At 44.7% G+C, this 18,639-nt stretch overlaps 1 protein-coding gene across 1 annotated transcript in view; it reads left to right on the top strand.

The window, feature by feature from the left end:
* Positions 1–5,765: 5,765 nt before the first annotated feature.
* Positions 5,766–18,639, top strand: part of LOC136678417 (PDZ domain-containing protein 2-like) — a 143,123-nt gene continuing 130,249 nt past the window's right edge. Inside the window, exon 1 of the mRNA XM_066656472.1 lies at positions 5,766–6,062. The gene's annotated coding sequence lies outside the window, so the exon portion shown is untranslated. The remainder of the gene's footprint in view (positions 6,063–18,639) is intronic.

Here is an 18,639-nt window from a genome sequence, read left to right as displayed (position 1 = left end):
CTGTGTCTGCGTGGGTTTCCTCCAGGTGACTGTCTGTAAGGAGTGTGGTGTGTTCTCCCTCTGTCTGCGTGGGTTTGCTCCTGGGGACTGTCTGTGAGGAGTGTGGTGTGTTCTCCCTGTGTCTGTGTGGGTTTCCTCCGGGGGACTGTCTGTGAGGAGTGTGGTGTGTTCTCTCTGTGTCTGCGTGGGTTTGCTCCTGGGGACTGTCTGTGAGGAGTGTGGTGTGTTCTCCCAGTGTCTGCGTGGGTTTCCTCCGGGGGACTGTCTGTAAGGAGTGTGGTGTGTTCTCCCTCTGTCTGTGTGGGTTTCCTCCAGGTGACTGTCTGTGAGGAGAGTGGTGTGTTCAGCCTGTGTCTGCGTGGATTTCCTCCGGGTGACTGTGAGGAGTGTGGTGTGTTCTCTCTGTGTCTGCGTGGGTTTCCTCCAGGTGACTGTCTGTGAGGAGTGTGGTGTGTTCTCCCCATCTCTGTGTGGGTTTCCTCCAGATGACTGTCTGTGAGGAGTGTGGTGTGTTCTCCCTCTGTCTGTCTTAGGTTCAGCAATTTCATATCTACATTTACTGTGACTCCATGTGTTGTATTTTGTAATCAGTTCTTTAACAGGGGTTGTGTAAGCAAAGTTCACCCCTTAACGGAAGTCTCACGTTATTGGGAAATCACTTCAGCAATTCCTTGTAGTTTTAAATTACCTCAGAGTCAGGACCTCGGATTTACATCTAATCTGAAGGACAGCACCAACTGTTCAGTGTAGTGTCCCTGTCAGTGCACCCAGGCATTGGGATCCACACAGACCACAGGGAGAGTGCCCATCAGCAACACTTCCAGCAGTCACCTAAGCTTTCCTTGGAGGTCTCCCGTCCAAGCACTGGCCCGAACCTGCTTACCATCAGTGGATTTGCATATTGTGGTGTTCAGACGTTGGCTCGCTGTGTAGTCCTCCTTGTCAAAATCAACTGAACATTGTGTCAGTAATTTGCCGGCAGTTTTGTCCCTGTGCCCTGGCTGCGTCTGGGCTCTGTGGGCACTAGCTGCAGCCGGTTGTGAAAGTGTGCTGCCAGCCAATGCTTTCTTCTGCATGGAGCTCTGCCACACACCTGGAAGTTGTTACTGTTGAATGAACTGACCCACGTGGCTGTCTCACTGATCCACTCTCCCCGCCACTGCCTGGCTGCGGTTAGGCCTGAGGCACAAGGCAGAGAGGCAAAGATTACCAGAAAGCCAAGAGAAATCTGATCTTACACTGCGTCCCAACGTGTGTAGACACTATTTATGAGCAGTGAATATGGCGAATAGAGACCCCCCTCCCTATTTATTTTAGTAGAGTGCTGTACATTTTAATTACACTAGGGGGTGCCCCAGGAGCAAAAAAAAAAAAAGAAAAATTAGTAGTGTTCTTGTAATAGATCGATGTTGGTGCTGTATGTCTGCATTACATCATCATCATCATCATTGACAAGTCTCTCGGGCCAGTCAGCGCTCTGCAAGGTTTACACGCCATGTTTAGTCCCTATTTGGCTCACTTGGAACCAGTAGTGAGCAGGTACCACAACCAAATTTACCCAATGGAAAGGCAAAAAAGGGCTCAGTAGAGCCGAGTAGAAACCATGAAGTGGAAATTGCCATATGTAACTTATAGAGGAAGTTACACCCCTCTCCTTATTGATTGTAGGTCTGCGCTGTAAATGTGAATTACACTCTGGAACTGTAGGGGGAGCCCACAAACAAAAATATTAAATTTTATTTTTTGCTTTAATGACAAACATGGGCTAGGGGGCGGTATAAAAATTCTTAGCATATGTCTATGGAGCAAACCTGCACCGAGAGAGTGATAGAGCTCCATCTAGCACCTCTGGGAAAGTCCTAACCTCACTAATGTTTGTGTCTGAATGCAATCAAATCTTCACAGCAGTGTTCCAGTGTTACGTGAATAGGGGCTGTCAGTGTAGCCTATTAATACCCTGTTAATACATTTGGTTTCAGAAGAAATGTCCACAGATTGATGACCATGACAGATGCCTACCCAATCAGAGGCTGTGGCCAGATGGAGAGGTTCTGTACCAGGCCCAGTTAAGGTCCTCTGCAGATTACAGAACATCACCTGGTTCCTGGCTCCGGAGATTTCTCAGAATCCCTCATAAGAACAGGAGGAGTTCTTTCAATTTTTATTCCCGCGCTGTTCTGACAGGTCGAACATGACCCGCTCGACATCTGCTCAGCAGATGGCTCACAGATACACGTCTGCATCCAAGTGAAATGGAAACACAAAGAAGTGTGAAGTTTACCTCTGCGCTAAGCCAAAGGATGAGCACAGTGTTCACAGATGACTCACACTTCTATTTATTGCATGAATGAAAAATAAGCAGAAAAATGATAGCAGAACTGCCGTTCATATACAGAGCAGCCCAAGCATTAATATGACCCCTGTGTTTCTACAATCCATTTCTCAGCTCCACTAATGCGCTTTGCAGTTCTACAATTACACACTCTCGTCCATCTGTTACTCCACAAGGGTTTTTTTTTTAGCTCACTTTCAACCTCACCTTAAATTTTCAGGGACCCAGAAGACCACTACAGAGCAGGTCATTGTGGATCATTGTGCAGTGGATCATTTTCTGCACCGTGAGGACGAGCTACTGTCTCTGACTTTACATCTACAAGGTGGACACACGGACTACAGTCTGTAACATTAGAACTACATAGTGCTTCTGAAGAGTCAGTGGAGCTGATGGACTGTTTTAATGTTATGGCTAATCTGAAACCCACGCAGACAGAGAGAACACACCACACTCCTCACAGACAGTCACCCGGAGGAAACCCACGCAGACACAGGGAGGACACACCACACTCCTCACAGACAGTCATCCGGAGGAAACCCACACAGACACAGGGAGGACACACCACACTCCTCAAAGACAGTCACCCGGAGGAAACCCACACAGACACAGGGAGGACACACCACACTCCTCACAGACAGTCACCTGGAGGAAACCCACGCGGACACAGGGAAAACACACCACACTCCTCACAGACAGTCACCCAGAGGAAACCCACGCAGACACAGGGAGGACACACCACACTCCTCACAGACAGTCACCTGGAGGAATCCCACACAGACACAGGAAGAACACACCACACTCCTCACAGACAGTCACCCGAAGGAAACCCACGCAGACACAGGGAGGACACACCACACTCCTCACAGACAGTCACCCGGAGGAAACCCACACAGACACAGGAAGAACACACCACACTCCTCACAGACAGTCACCCGAAGGAATCCCACACAGACACAGGAAGAACACACCACACTCCTCACAGACAGTCACCCGGAGGAAACCCACACAGACACAGGGAGGACACACCACACTCCTCACAGACAGTCACCTGGAGGAAACCCACGCAGACACAGGGAAAACACACCACACTCCTCACAGACAGTCACCCAGAGGAAACCCACGCAGACACAGGGAGGACACACCACACTCCTCACAGACAGTCACCTGGAGGAAACCCACGCGGACACAGGGAAAACACACCACACTCCTCACAGACAGTCACCCGAAGGAATCCCACACAGACACAGGAAGAACACACCACACTCCTCACAGACAGTCACCCGGAGGAAACCCACACAGACACAGGGAGGACACACCACACTCCTCACAGACAGTCACCTGGAGGAAACCCACGCAGACACAGGGAGGACACACCACACTCCTCACAGACAGTCACCCGGAGGAAACCCACGCAGACACAGAGAGAACACACCACGCTCCTCACAGACAGTCACCCGGAGCGGGACTCAAACCCACAACCTCCAGGTCCCTGGAGCTGTGTGACTGTACCACTAACCTGCAGCACCACCGTGCCGCCAAGATACTGACCCTTTAACTTTTATTATTTATTATTAGAAGACATGTGGGATTTAGACAATCAATGAATGACTGAATGAATGAAAGAATACGGGACCCTTATCAGTGAGAGAAGACTCTCGGAATGACTTCTAATTCTTTCTCATCTGGTAACATACTGTATTATCCTTTTTTAGAGATAAATGAGTCTCAGTGAAAAACTTTAAGTCTCATATAGATATAGATAGTGATAGTATCCGTATAAAGCCTCAGCCCTGCACTGACAAAAGATGTACAAGCACCTAGGACCCTGTCTAATCCGTGTGGTCTGTGATTGGCTGCGAAATGTTCCCTGAGGGTTTTTCAAGACTAAGCCATGTGCAGACATTTGTGGATGGTTTTGGAATTTTATCACTGGTATTAAACTTCTAATATTAACTTCTAATACTGCAGTAGCCAATGGAACCAGTTCCAGTGATTCCCTATCACATCTACAGTGAATATTCTGAGCTTGAACATATCAAGTTCATGAATGGCGGGTGTTCTGTGTTTTCAAATGTACCTTTCACTCAGCTCCATCATGTCCAGGCAGATCGAGATGCAGGGGATTCCCAGGGAAATGCTTTTCCAATGTTTAATGTGTACAAGAGTGAAACATGTCAAGGACTGTATTCTCCATCACAATTAAAGCCTTGTGCTTGTGTTCATTTTATTTACCCACACACTATCCGTTGAAATGTATGGAGAAACCCCTCATAATTATCTACTTTATGGTTCACTGACTGTAGACACAGATGTTCAGGTGTGCACACACTGTTTGAATCATCTTTGTAATAAAGCAAAAGTTGAAATGGGAAGCTCTGGAGCAGTTACACATGAGCCTAAGGTCATAGTACCAAGTGCCTCATGTGGGACAGAGGGGTATTACCACCACCCAGCAGTGGGCTGCGGTTCAATGGCGCAGTGTTCAGTGGAGTGATAGAACTCGATTAAAAATACCTGTCATTCAGAACTAATCGTCCAACATCAGCTCCTGACTAAACTCATGTTTATGTGGCTGAGTGCAATCAAATATTCACAGAACTGTTACGAAATATAATCAGCCCTTTCCAAAAGGCCAGAGGTGGTAGCTGCACAAGGTCACATTTCAGAAGGAACACGCCTCACGTGTACTACATCTTAGATATGAGATGCAAAGTGCTACTACATTTTAAATATAAGATACACAGTGTAAAATAAGCAGGTGTTAACTATGAAAAAGTAAGTGTTAATGATACAATACTATGTTAAATATGAGATACTGATAATACAAGATACTAAATGTTAAATATAATATCAAATATTAAATATGATTTACGAAAACAGTGTTATTATGACATGCTAAGTCTGATTTTGTTACTATTAAATATGAGATAATAAGTGTTAATGAGAACCCATGTCTTAAATATGAATTATAAAGTGATAATGAGATCCTATATCTTAAATATGGTATACTAGGTTTTATTATGAGATACTCAGTGTTAAATATGAATTTAAAAGTTATAATGAGATACTAAGTGCTAATATGAGAAGCCCCGTTTGAAAAAAAAGGTGTTAATATGAGATACTAATTTAATTTAGATCCTGCTATGATTTAGCATGTGTTAGTATGAGATACTACGTCTTAAATATGAGATACTAAGTGTTATTAGGAGAGGATAAATCATATATACATGTCTTTGTTGAGACGTCACTAAATGGCTGTTTACTGTCATTTCACGGGCTTATGTCGAGTTTACATCCAGGCTCGCTTCTGATTGGAACAGGGCAGTGACGTCATTGGAGCAGACGAGCTCCTCCCTCCACTGGCCACCAAATGGCACACACTGTGTGTAAACGTGTGTGTGTGTGAGAGAGAGAGTGAGCTGGAGCTCCGCTTCTGCATCCTCTCACTGAAGAGAGAAGTTGGGCTCTTTGTGGAAGAGTAGGGTATGTTTACAGAGAGAAGACCGGAGAAGAGAAAGAGACTCTGCGGGAATGGAGAGAAGAGTCTGAGAAGAGAAATGACTGCCCTGTGACTTAAAGGAACTTTCAGAAAAAAAGAAAAACACGGCGTTTGGCTCAAAACCCCTTCGCCCTCACTTCTGTGAGTGGATTAACGGCGTTCCTCGGAGACCACCTCTGTCTCGGTTTGTTTGGGCTCAGTGGACACTACGTGGACAGAAACACACAGGTGAGTCTTCGGTCGCTTCTCTCTCAGCTCTGAGCGGATTTCAACTTTAACCTTTGGCTTTTGTGTTTGAAATAAAGCAAAGACTCTCTGATTGGAACTGTTACTTTTGACTGTGCCGCTGCCTTTGTGTTTTCCTCCACACTCCACTCACTCAGGTCTGGTAGAAACAGCTTACTGATCCACAAAACTACAGAGAACCAGGCATAAATAGGAGGCAACAGCAAGCTGGTGCTCCTTATTAAGTCACTCATACGCTATATTAATTAGTTCGTACGCGTTACTAATTCGTTCCCACGTCTTAATTTTTTATTATGACGGGATGTGCCCAGGCTTTGTACTTTCTCTTCTGAGCAGTTAAACATATGTTTACTTCTCGTCACTTCCATGAAAAAGCTATCTATCAACAATTCTGTTCTTGTAAAAAATAGCTTGAAAAATTCATATTTATTAGTATTTAAAGCAACACTACATTTTACTCCACGGCTCTGAAGTGTGATTCACTTTTACAGCACTGTTCTAAAATCAAGGGGCAGGGCCGGGCTGATTCCTACCCTCCTCCAAAAATTACATAGTGCAGTTTCGGCAGTGCTGAGCTCAAAGTAGCAGCCACAGAGGCTCTGTTCTCCTTATTATAGCTCAGTGAAGCATCACAATGATTTTGAAGCTGTTGTTTTAAAGTAAAAAAACGACTTAGTGTTGCTTTAACTTACATTTCAAGCTAAAAGCATTGGTCTTTATGGATGACTCAGCACAGTGACTGATCATTTCTGTGCCAGCCAGGTTTTCTGACGTCATAAACCCAAGGCACCAATCCCTTCAATCCAGACAAAGGCCATCAATTCCTTACAGAAATGTTCCAACACGTGGTGTAAAGTTTTCCTGGTAGTTTAGAAGGACCCTCTGTCGTTTAAAACCCTGGATTTCACAAGAGGTGTTGAAGGAACATGCTGTATTCAAGTTTAATGCAGATGTGATTCGTATGACAGTAATAAGGGGATACTAGCAACAGCCCTCTGTCACATCTCTATAATGGTTTGTAGGAGGAGATGATGAACATCTTGCTACTTGGAGAGTTAGCTTTTTGGCCTCTGTGTTCTCTCTCTGTCTCTGTCTGTCTCGTGTATATAAACCCTGTAAACTGTACAAGATTTGTAGCTCTGTAGCCAGGTTTTTACAGCGTATGGAGAGCTACAGGCCAAACCTCTTACGTCCAAACCAGAATCTTACAGTAAACAGACTTCTGTAAACTTTATTTTATCTTGACAGTCTCATTCTCCATTTAAATATTTGCAAACAGCTTTCCAACATTCCCAATGCGTCCGGCCACACTCTAAGGCAGAAGGTTTGTAGACGTCCCTTAAATTGAACGAATTCAGGCATCCCACCACGGCACAGCTTGTTTTAGATTATCTCCATAGAAAAGCATTCACCAGTCAGATGGGATACTCTGGGGTGATGGCACGTGGGTCGCGTGCTCCGTGCCAAATGTCATCTAGAGCGGTGTAAAGCCACCTATCACTGAGCTCTGGGGTCGTGAAGGTGGTGTTCTTTGAATTGATGAAGGTTCACCTAATACCTTTGGGATGAGTCGGAGTGGTGTGCTACACTAATGGGGCTCATCCCCTGCATGGTACCTACTCAGCTCTACTGGCTTCTTGAATCCTGGTACTTTTTCCAGTACCACAGCTCCCTACTGAAATGAGAGGAACAGCAGGCTACGAAAACCATAGCAACGGCAGACGTACCATTTAGAGTTTTTCCTTTCTTGTTGTTGGGCAGCCATGGCCTGGTGGTTAAAGAACTAGGCGTGTAGCCGGAAGGTGGCCAGTTCGATTCCCAGAGCCGGCAGGTCATGACTGAAGTGCCCTTGAGCAAAGCACTTAACCCCCAACTGCTCCCCGGGCGCCGTGGCCACTGCTCTAGGCATGTGTGTGATCACTGCCCCCTAGTGTTCATTGGTGTGTGTTTAAATGTGTTTCACTGCACAAATTGGGTTAAATGCATATAACACACTCTGTGTGTGAGTGCAGTGGCCAATAAAGTGATTCAAATTCACTGTCCAAGGGGTGTTTGAACCTCTTCAAAAGACCACGGCATGCGTGCGTCAGATACAAACAAATGTGATGGCTAATGTCGTCATGACTGACAGGTCTCTCTGGCCAATCAGCACTCTGCAAGGTTAACACCTCAGTTTACTCCCTACTCAGCTCGCTTGGCACTGCAAGCTGGGCAGGTACTTAAAAATGTACCCAGTTCAAGGCGTCAGGTACAAAATGCAAAAAAGCTGAGTAGAGCTGAGCTGAGTAGGGGTCATGCAGAGGAAAAGCACCATAATGCTCCAGAGCTGACCAAATCCAACCTTCAAAGACTTCTCAGGTCTGTGAAATTAGCAGGAGGAACAACAGTTAACGGGGCTTTAATTCTGTAAATACTGGAAAGAAAATCCACAAAACAAACAAAAAAAGCGTTATTTTGAGTAACATAGTTAATTCATTCATTCATTATCTGTAACCCTTATCCAATTCAGGGTCACGGTGGGTCCAGAGCCTACCTGGAATCATTGGGCACAAGGAACACACCACACTCCTCACAGACAGTCACCCGGAGGAAACCCACACAGACACAGGGAGAACACACCACACTCCTCACAGACAGTCAGCCGGAGGAAACCCACACAAACACAGGGAGAACACACCACACTCCTCACAGACAGTCACCCGGAGGAAACCCATGCAGACACAGAGAGAACACACCACACTCCTCACAGACAGCCACCTGGAGGAAACCCACGCAGACACAGGGAGAACACACCACACTCCTCACAGACAGTCACCCGGGGTGGGACTCGAACCCACAACCTCCAGGTCCCTGGAGCTGTGACTGCGACACTAACCTGCTGTGCCACTGTGCCGCCCCGAGTGACATTATTATATTTCAAAATTCAAACATTCTCTTGCTCTTTTGTCATGTTCTGGTAGCTGTAGTGTAGTATTAAAAGGACAGTTGTTGTTTCATTCAGCCAGAAATAACCTCAATATTAAGTAGCCTGATAATAGCAAGTGAGACGAATTTATTGATCACTGCTTTGGTTCTGAGCTCCATCAGGAAAAAGCAGTGGGAGGGGGAAATATTTGGGTAAAACCATTTTTAGTAACTGATTGGACAGAAATGATCATGAATCAGGTGAATGGGAATCAACTTTCAGTTACTAAATGTAACTGTAGCCTCAGAAGTCACAGGAGCTCAGACCCTGTGATCAGACACGGCTGCATGGGTCAGTTTCTCTGTAGGAGCTTTGCACTTCTGTACTCAGTGTCTCAATGCTATTCTTTCTTCCCATATTTACCTCAGCACCTTGTTTACACAGTGATTGTGTTTTTTGGAAATTCTGAATACCATCACTATGCACTTTCCTAAGTAACTTTTTCCTGCTCTGCGTAAATAAATTAATGACCACGCTGTCACGCCCACGCTCACGGCCAGTCACTTTCCAGCTGCTTGGAGAAAGACGCAGATGGTAGGTTTACTGTAGAAAGAAACTGCAGGATAATTGTAAACGTCTGAAAAACAACAGGACTCTTCTTTTGGCGTTTTCTGCCTCAGTGACTAGTTTTTTTTGCTTGTTACATGCTTCATCACAGCTCTCCTGTAACCACCTGTGAGAAGAGAAAAACTAATGTTTTTAAAAGTACATGAAATGTTTAGAGGTGGCACAGTGGGGCGACAGGAAATGACACGGTCACTCGTCTTCAGAGTCCTAGGCTCCTGAGTTTAATCTAAACCTCAGGCCTGTGAAGAATTTAGTGTGTTCTCTCTGCGCCCTCTCACAGTGTGTGTGTGTGTGTGTGTGTGTGCCATCACATGTACAGAGTGTGTTCCAGCCTTGTGCCCAATGATTGCAGGTACGCCCTGGACCCACCGTGACCCTGATCAGGACAAAGAGTTTATGGAAACCGAATCAACGAATGAAATGTTCATAACAAGGATATAAAGAATAAAGAGTCATGTCCGAAGAGGAGCTCCCTCTATAAAAGAGTCTTTGACACCACTGGACAATCCTGAAAATGCCACAATGCATTTTATATAGCGTTTATTTCCAAAAATGCATTTGCTGGCGGAAATCGGAGATGAGTCAGCGTGCTGTGGACCCAGACGCATGGTCTAGAATTAATCTTGTTTCCAGATCTGTTAAAAAAAGAAAGAGGATGCTTCCGTGGTGGAAAAACCAGAGGTGGAGGCTTCAAGAAATTCACCCACAGTGAAGATTTGACTGAAGCTTTTCTGTCACCTGTTGTTTTCAGACTTGAAGGGCTTCCACTCGTTGTTTAAAAGTTGTAGACACCACCTTTAATGAGTTTAAATTGCTGCTTAAAGCTGCACTCAGTGTGGACCGTGTATGTGCTCGCTCCAGAAAAGCGTGAGATGTAACTGGTTACTCTGGAGCTGCTGATCGAGGGCCTTGCTTAATGTGAAGCTGTGAAACATGGGAACTGAAGGTTTCCTACCCTCCTCTAAAAGTTACACAGTGCAGTTTCTGCAGTGCTGAGCCCAGATTAGTAAATACAGAAGCTCTGTTCTTCCTGTTACAGCTCGGTGGAGCATCACAATGATTTTGAAGCTGTAATATTAAGGTTAAAAAACGACCTAGTGTTCCTTTAAGCAAGGTCACATTTTATTTTGACGTGTGTTTGGCTCTTTGACCTACACAGTAATGACCAGACTTCCAGCAAACGGATGTTTCTGTGAAAAACCCAGCTGATGTTATGAATAGACGTCTCGCCTGGTGCCCTGCTCTGCATGTGGTGAGCACTGCAATCATATCACATTATCCATTATCATTATCCCAGTCTTCCCACACACTCCCCGCTTGAGAAGTATATGTTCTCAAGGGGAAGTCCAACACATCTCAGCGTTATTTGTTTTCTTTCAGGATCTTTTGTAAGAATTGTTCTATTTCTGTAAGAATTGTGTCCCATGTGGCGGAGCAGAGCATCATTTCAAAACAATGGAGGCCATTGTTTTCATTACGGCTTAAGAGGAAATCCCCATCGGGAGGCTGTTTTTATGATTTATAAATAAAAGTGCACCTTTTTTTTATGATGATCACTGGTCTCATTGGATTGAGCCTGGGTCATCACTCCTGAGAACACAGCCCCGCGTTCCACAGCACAACATTGGGTGGTCCTGATGGTGACATGGTGACTCGACTGGCCGATAGGTCTGTGCTTCTCTACGACTCTGAACTCTATCTCTTACTACTCATATTTCTTTTAATATCCTCATTAATGCAGAGAGTAACGTAAGCGCAGTCCTGAAATCAAGGGGAGGGAGCAGGATGTGGTTACCTACCATCATTCAAAAGTTACATAGTGCAGTTTCTGGAGTGCTCAGCCTGGATTAGTAATGGTAGAGGCGCTCTTCTCCTTACTACAGCTCATGTAAGCTTTACAATGATTTTTAAAGATTAAAAATTCCACATATTGCTGCTTTAACTGTGTTTTATCCCTGTAACCGCCGTAAAGGGTCTTTTTTGTGGCACGTGTTTTAACATGCCGTTTACTAAAAGAAGTTATTTTTGCTGTTGTGCCACAATGAAGACACTGGATCCTGCTCTTTTATTTTGTTAGAATGTAACACAACCACTGTGCTCTGAGCTGTTTCTAATGTGTGTGTTGGAAGAGAGCAGTGGGAGCCATGAGATCTCTGCGGCTAACAGACGGGCTAATGGAAATGTTGCAAATTAGAATCCGGATCACTATTTGGCATCTACCCCATGGGCTCCAAGGCAGGGACTGCAACAAAGTACGTAGAGCAACAGTTTTGTTGGAACCTGTTAGAAAAGACCCCCCAAACACACATCTACAACTGTAAATGTGAAGGAAAACAAAAGAACAGTTCCTAAATGACCAGCTTGTGCTGTTGTATAAGGAAATAGCTCCAGTTTGTTGGATAAGAACGATGTTACTGAATTATTGACAGTGATAAATCCACTCTGAAGAGGCTCGTTGTGTCTCTCATGGCTACAACTGTAGTTACGATTGATCACAATGTGATGGGATTAATAGGAATTATTATTGTAAAGAGTTTGGCAGCTTTAATATTTATAATTCTTTCTTGAAAACACCGTACTGCTCTGGGAAATGTATCATAAAACAACAAATAAAATTAAAATCAGGGCTTGCTCAGGGTTGGACAAAAGGGCCGTGATTTAGTGCCCCTTGTAGATTACTTTTATGACCACAGTGGCAGCTTCTGTGCATTGTGCCCCTCATGGGGGCATGATTACCATATGAGAGCCCAGGGTAAGTGCCCTGCTTTGTTTTCATTGAGGACTCTTCTGAATTAGGGCTTTTTTTTTCTCGTCTTTCCTCCAACAGTGGCTCACCTCTGACATGTGAGTCCCCCGCTCTTATACCCCCCCCTCCCCACAGCTGCCCCCCGCAGACCTTGATATTCAACTGGAAATGACCGCTCTTTGCTTTGCTCAGTCCTCACACAGGAAACCTCTCCTCAGGGAGTTTTAAGTCATCTATGCTCTTTTTTTATTACTTTATTTTAAACATCAATCTTTTCTGTTTCATTGAGGGTCTGAATGTGAAGAAATTGTCTCTTTAAATCAAGATCCACACACACACACACACACACACACACACACATATGCCACAAACCGTTTTCACAGTTTTTTAAACTGAGTTTGCTCAGTGGATCATTCCCCAGGGATGTATTCACACCACGCTGAGTGCCATATGCTCCATCTCCAGCAGACGCTGCACTGCTGATGTTGATAATTTAACTAATAATTCTGGGTTGGATTTTATTATTATTATTCATTTTGTAATTATGTTTAACAGTTGCATTACTGACGAGGTGCAGCAGGTTAGTGTCGCAGTCACACAGCTCTAGGGACCTGGAGGTTGTGGGTTTGTGTCTGCGTGGGTTTCCTCCGGGTGACTGTATGTGAGGAGTGTGGTGTGTTCTCCCTGTGTCTACGTGGGTTTCCTCTGGGTGACTGTCTGTGAGGAGTGTGGTGTGTTCTCCATGTGTCTGCGTGGGTTTCCTCCGGGTGACTGTCTGTGAGGAGTGTGGTGTGTTCTCCCTGTGTCTGCGTGGGTTTCCTCCGGGTGACTGTCTGTGAGGAGTGTGGTGTGTTCTCCCTGTGTCTGCGTGGGTTTCCTCCGGGTGACTGTCTGTGAGGAGTGTGGTGTGTTCTCCCTGTGTCTGCGTGGGTTTCCTCTGGGTGACTGTCTGTGAGGAGTGTGGTGTGTTCTCCCTGTGTCTGCGTGGGTTTCCTCCGGGTGACTGTCTGTGAGGCGTGTGGTGTGTTCTCCCTGTGTCTGCGTGGGTTTCCTCCGGGTGACTGTCTGTGAGGAGTGTGGTGTGTTCTTCCTGTGTCTGCGTGGGTTTCCTCCGGGTGACTGTCTGTGAGGAGTGTGGTGTGTTATCCCTGTGTGCTCGTGGGTTTTCTCCGGGTGACTGTCTGTGAGGAGTGTGGTGTGTTTTCTCTGTGTCTGCGTGGGTTTCCTCCGGGTGACTGTCTGTGATGAGTGTGGTGTGTTTTCCCTGTGTCCGTGTGGGTTTCCTCTGGGTGATCCGGTTTCCTTCCACAGTCCAAAAACACTGTTGGTAGGCGGATTGGCGAAGATTGTTCATAGGTGTGAGTGTGTGTACCTAGCCACTGGAATGTATTGCGTTGTAGCGCCAGTCCCAAAGCCCAGATGAATATGGAGGGTTGGGTCAGGAAGGGCATCTGGTGTAAAAACTGTGCCAGATCAACGGTGCGGCTCGTGGTTGATCTACTGTGGCAACCCCTGATGGGAGGGAGCAGCCGAAAGTAGAAGAAGAAGTGGGTTAAGTATAGTTTGCGAAGTGCTAGGTGGCTGCAAGCTTTAATTTTCTGTTGGAATCACAAGCCTCATAACTTCAGTGCAAAATCAGACCTTTTTTTCCGATTTGTTTTTGCATCTTTGCGTTTCAACTGCTTTTGAATGGGCAGCAGCCTTGGCCTGTTTTTGTTGCCCTCCCAACTTTTGCGAATAGTGATCATGGAGACAGGCGTTGAACCTCCAAGTTGATTTACAGGTTAGTGTTCATGTTTTAAACCAATCAGTCCTACAATGTAAATATGGGCTGAGAAATTGAATGTAGAACTAAAGGGCTTGTGTTCACTGAACATTTGTTGTGCCAGTTTCCCATCATTTCCCTAAAAAAAAAGTTAGTAAAGCTCTGCATTACATAAAACTGGTGATGGTTTACACAGAAAGAAAGCACAGAGAAACCATGTGGAGTTTACTTGGAGTTTGAAATGACCCTCTTTGATGTACGCTCCATCCGTTTATCCGTCTGCTCTATTGCTTCAGCAATTAGCATCAAGGCCTATTCGCTAATTTGCCTGCTTTCATGAACCCATGAAGTGTTGTATAAGCGTCTAACTTTTGCCAGGCTCTTGCGTGAAGGACCATTATAACCTTACATTCCCATCCTCAGAAAGAGTAGTCTGGACAATGTGGTGCAGTGGTAGCACGCCTTGCTATGCAGCATTTAGGAATATCTGAAATGGGGGGCTTGAGTAATCTTAGGCCATATGGCCCCCCTAGAGGAGGGAGGGGCATGTAGGCCACTGTGGAGGGGGAAACAAAGGGCCAAACACACTCCCTGCTTCCAGGCGGACATGAGGATGCAACCCTTTCAGATTTCATGCCTGATACACTGATCTGATCTGCTGCTTAATCAGACTCCTGGATGGTCACTGGCTCACGGCTAGAAACGGAAAATCACATTGATCTGCAGTTTCAGTTAGTGTTTCAGTATAAGGTTGCTTTTAGGGTATTTATAGGTAGTTTGCTTCAGCAGCGCTTTTGACTTTTCTGCAAAGACTTTAGAACATTTCTGAAAGAATATACATCACTTAAAGCCGTTATATATGAGGTGTATGATTATGTTTTAAAGCTTTTTTGTGTGTGTAATGTAAATGTAATTCCGAATTCAGATATTCTCCATTATCTTTTGTCATTAAATGGTAACTACATAGTGTTGTCATTTTATTCAACAAAAAGTTACGTAGTTTGAAAACGGTGAGTGAAGAATGTATTGGGTGCTGCACTCGTTATGAGCTCAATCAGTAAAAAAAAAAGGCATGAGATGGATTAGATCTGTTCTTGAGGATAATATTGTATCCTAAAGTACGTATGAGTTTTGGTTCAAACGTTTGGTTTCGAAGTTGGCGAATCATGAAATTGACAATTGTCACGTTTTAATACTATGCCACAGTCGCCATAAAACACCCAAAAGTGCAGAACGATGTTTGACTTTTGAATTAAAACTATAGGGTGCACAAAAACACTATTAAAATGTAATCGATCACTTAATACAGTGGGGGTGATTAGTTCTTGATCACAAACAACTCTTCGTAATGTATCGAGAAGAGCTTCTCAACAACACAGTTTCACTACTCCATGGTCTAAAGCTGGCGAGTTCATGTCCCTCTAGCCAACACTCGGCATTCATCAGGGCAAACTTACGCTCAGCAACTGTGTTAAGTTGTGTTTAACATTGTCTTTTCTTATGATGATCATACAAACTTAGTACCTGAACTCAGTCATTTAAAAGGGGTGCCTAAGAACGTTCGGAGCTATAACGTAAAAATATTATGATGTTAAGTAGCATCAACACCAGCATTGGCATCTAAACATGTAAATTATGCTTTCTGCACTTATACATTAGCCCTGAATGCCAGTAATAACATGTTTCTGCTTTGAGTTGTAGCCACTGACACGGTACTGAGAAACAGTTCTGGCTTAGATACGGTGATCGTTTTTCAACAGTGAATATCTCATCACCGAGTCATGACCACCCACATCCGACACAGTGAACTCAAAAACTCTAGCTCTGGGCACGGACCACTGGCTTCATCGCTCTGATTCTAACACACATTTCTGATTTAACGCACCACTTCACATGTAGGGAAATCACTCTGTAGAAGCAACCACAAGGTTTCAGACACGAAGGAGGACTTTTGCATAGTGAACTGCTTCTTTAGATCGATGGAGAATCCTATGCTGTACATTATCAGGTACAGATTTGTTCACTAAAGATATAAAGAGAGTATAAAAGTCCCTTTAAAGATACAGCAGTGCTCTTAGCGTACGACTGTATTCCCTGAAGGTAGGTTAAATTCTGTTCTCTAGAAGAAAAGGAAGATATTTCTAACTTTTCATAATAAAACTGTTTTAAATTCATTCATTCATTATCTGTAACCCTTATCCAGTTCAGGGTTGCGGTGGGTCCAGAGCCTACCTGGAATCATTGAGCGCAAGGTGGGAACACACCCTGGAGGGGGCGCCAGTCCTTCACAGGGCAACACACACACTGTGACACATTGAGTCGCCAATCCACCTACCAACGTGTGTTTTTCGAGTGTCTGTTTTAAATAAAAAACAAAATGAAAGGCCTGGAGTAGAAATGAGATTTATGAATGTAATGAAACAATTAATACCTTATTTGGTTCATTTTGTGTTTCCAAATGAATGGCACTTTTCCACTGCATGATACTTAGTCTAGTACTTGACTCTACTCTTTTTTCTTTTTTATTACATTAGGCAAAATTGGTTCCTCGTCTCCTGTTCTCTCGTGGTTCCAAGAAAGCAGAGTAGGGAATAAATGTGAAGAGTAAACTGTTAGCGAGTTAGTGTTTGGTCTAGGAAAACAGTCATGTATCAAGTCCATAGAGGTGAGTAAAGTGGGTACTATCCAGTGGAGAAGTGCTATAAAGGTATGAATATGTGCCACTGAGGGTACCACTTCAGTGAGAGTGTATAGCACAGAAAAATGTCGTTCTGTTTTCACAATCTCTAGTATTGCATTGTTGATCTGAATCTGAACTACTTCACCATGCAGACTTACATACAGAGGAGATGCAATAGAACTGTGGTCTTTGTTAAAAGCACTGGAAGGACCCTTTGTTTTATGACGTACATTTTGCCTGCTTCTCAGTGCTGTTAAAAAAAAAAACCCAAATAATGAAAAACAAACCTTCCTTGGTTGATGTAGTGTGCACAGGCTAAATTTAAGCTTCGAAAAACAGGTAATTTCAAGTTTGTTTGAGATGTCACAACACAGCATGACTGCGTATTTACTCCTGTTCCGTCTACAGAGTTTTGGCCTGTCCCTGTACATGTTAAAATGTATAGAGACATGTTTTACCTGAAGGAGCTGTACCCAGACTTTATCCTGCCAGCCCCCTATTACAAAGTCTGGGCAATCTACTGGAGGTGCTGTTCTCCTGCGCACTCCAAGCTGGCACCGCCACGTGCCTGACCCACAGGGAACAGTTCCAGCTCTGACACAGAGCATCTCCGTCTGTCTGCTACATGTGTGAAAGGGTAACTCTCCCACTATGTAGAGTTCATACGTGAAAACGGCTTGGGAGAGCTAGCACAGGCTTCTGTCAGCTGATGTCTCAGATCTGTGCAGTTTGCAATACCCTCTGATGCCTTAAGCTGATCCGTGGCAGTTTGAAAAGAACTGTTGTGTTGGCGCTGTGTCACCCGCGCCCTCCTGAGGCTGGTGTCACTCTGTGGGGTCTGGGGAGATGGGGTGAAATTGGAGATGACGAACAACTGAGGAGGAAGTTCAGCAAAAACTCTGTAATACACACATTTGCTGCTTCTTTTCTTTGTGGTGGAAACGTCCACCTGCCCCCAGTGTCTGAGACCGAGGAATCCTGGTGGTCCCCACCCTGTGCCCAACTGTGGCAGGGATTAGAGCTCCATGCCCTAAACAGATTGCCCTCAGTCTGTGCCAGAGCCATCTGCAGTCCTAGTATTAACAGCTAGCTCTAGGGCTTTCCTCTGACCCAGCCCCGCTGCCCTCACTGCCCTCAGTGTAGTGACTTTAAAGTGATTTTTAGGTCAACAAAGCCCCTCTCACACGCCGTCCAGAGCTCTCTCCCCGGACCTGTTCAGTCTAACGATGCAGGGATCACTCCAATCTAATCAGAAGCTGCCAGTCCATGACCCAGTTTTTGATTCGTTATGAAACCACAGTTTGATGCTCTATTAAGTATTTTGTTAGAGATCCCTGTGATGGATCGTGTGAACTAGGTCACATTCGCACCAACTAGACTGTTTCCTGGTCTTCGTTTAAAGTCGCCAAACTGACCTCATGCATAAGATAATGTGGACTTGTGCACATCCTGTATTTCCTCTGAAACTAAGCGTATTTGTAGCGAGTTTGTCCTACTTTTTGTGCAGAAACAACTGCTTATGTCCTAACAATGCTTTAGATGCCCCTCGCTGCCGTTGTATTCTTAGCTGAACCTATGTGTGCTTTTAGGTCCTTTACACCTTTATTTTCTACACAAAACATGGGAATTTCTTTTTAATTCATCCGAGAACTTACATTTACGTTTCAGCATAGCTGCTCGAGATGAGGGTAGGTACATGAGCTTTGCCTGACGTAAACAAGGACTACTGACGTGCAGACTGAACAATTAAATGTTTACAGAGAAGGGTATCGACCAATAACGGTAGCTCTACAGTCAGACCGTCCAATCAGGAGATTTTAGGCTACTTCCCCACGC

Source organism: Hoplias malabaricus, chromosome Y, assembly GCF_029633855.1.
Source record: "Hoplias malabaricus isolate fHopMal1 chromosome Y, fHopMal1.hap1, whole genome shotgun sequence".
Taxonomy (NCBI): Eukaryota; Metazoa; Chordata; class Actinopteri; order Characiformes; family Erythrinidae; genus Hoplias; species Hoplias malabaricus.
This window is presented reverse-complemented; position numbering and strand designations above follow the sequence as displayed.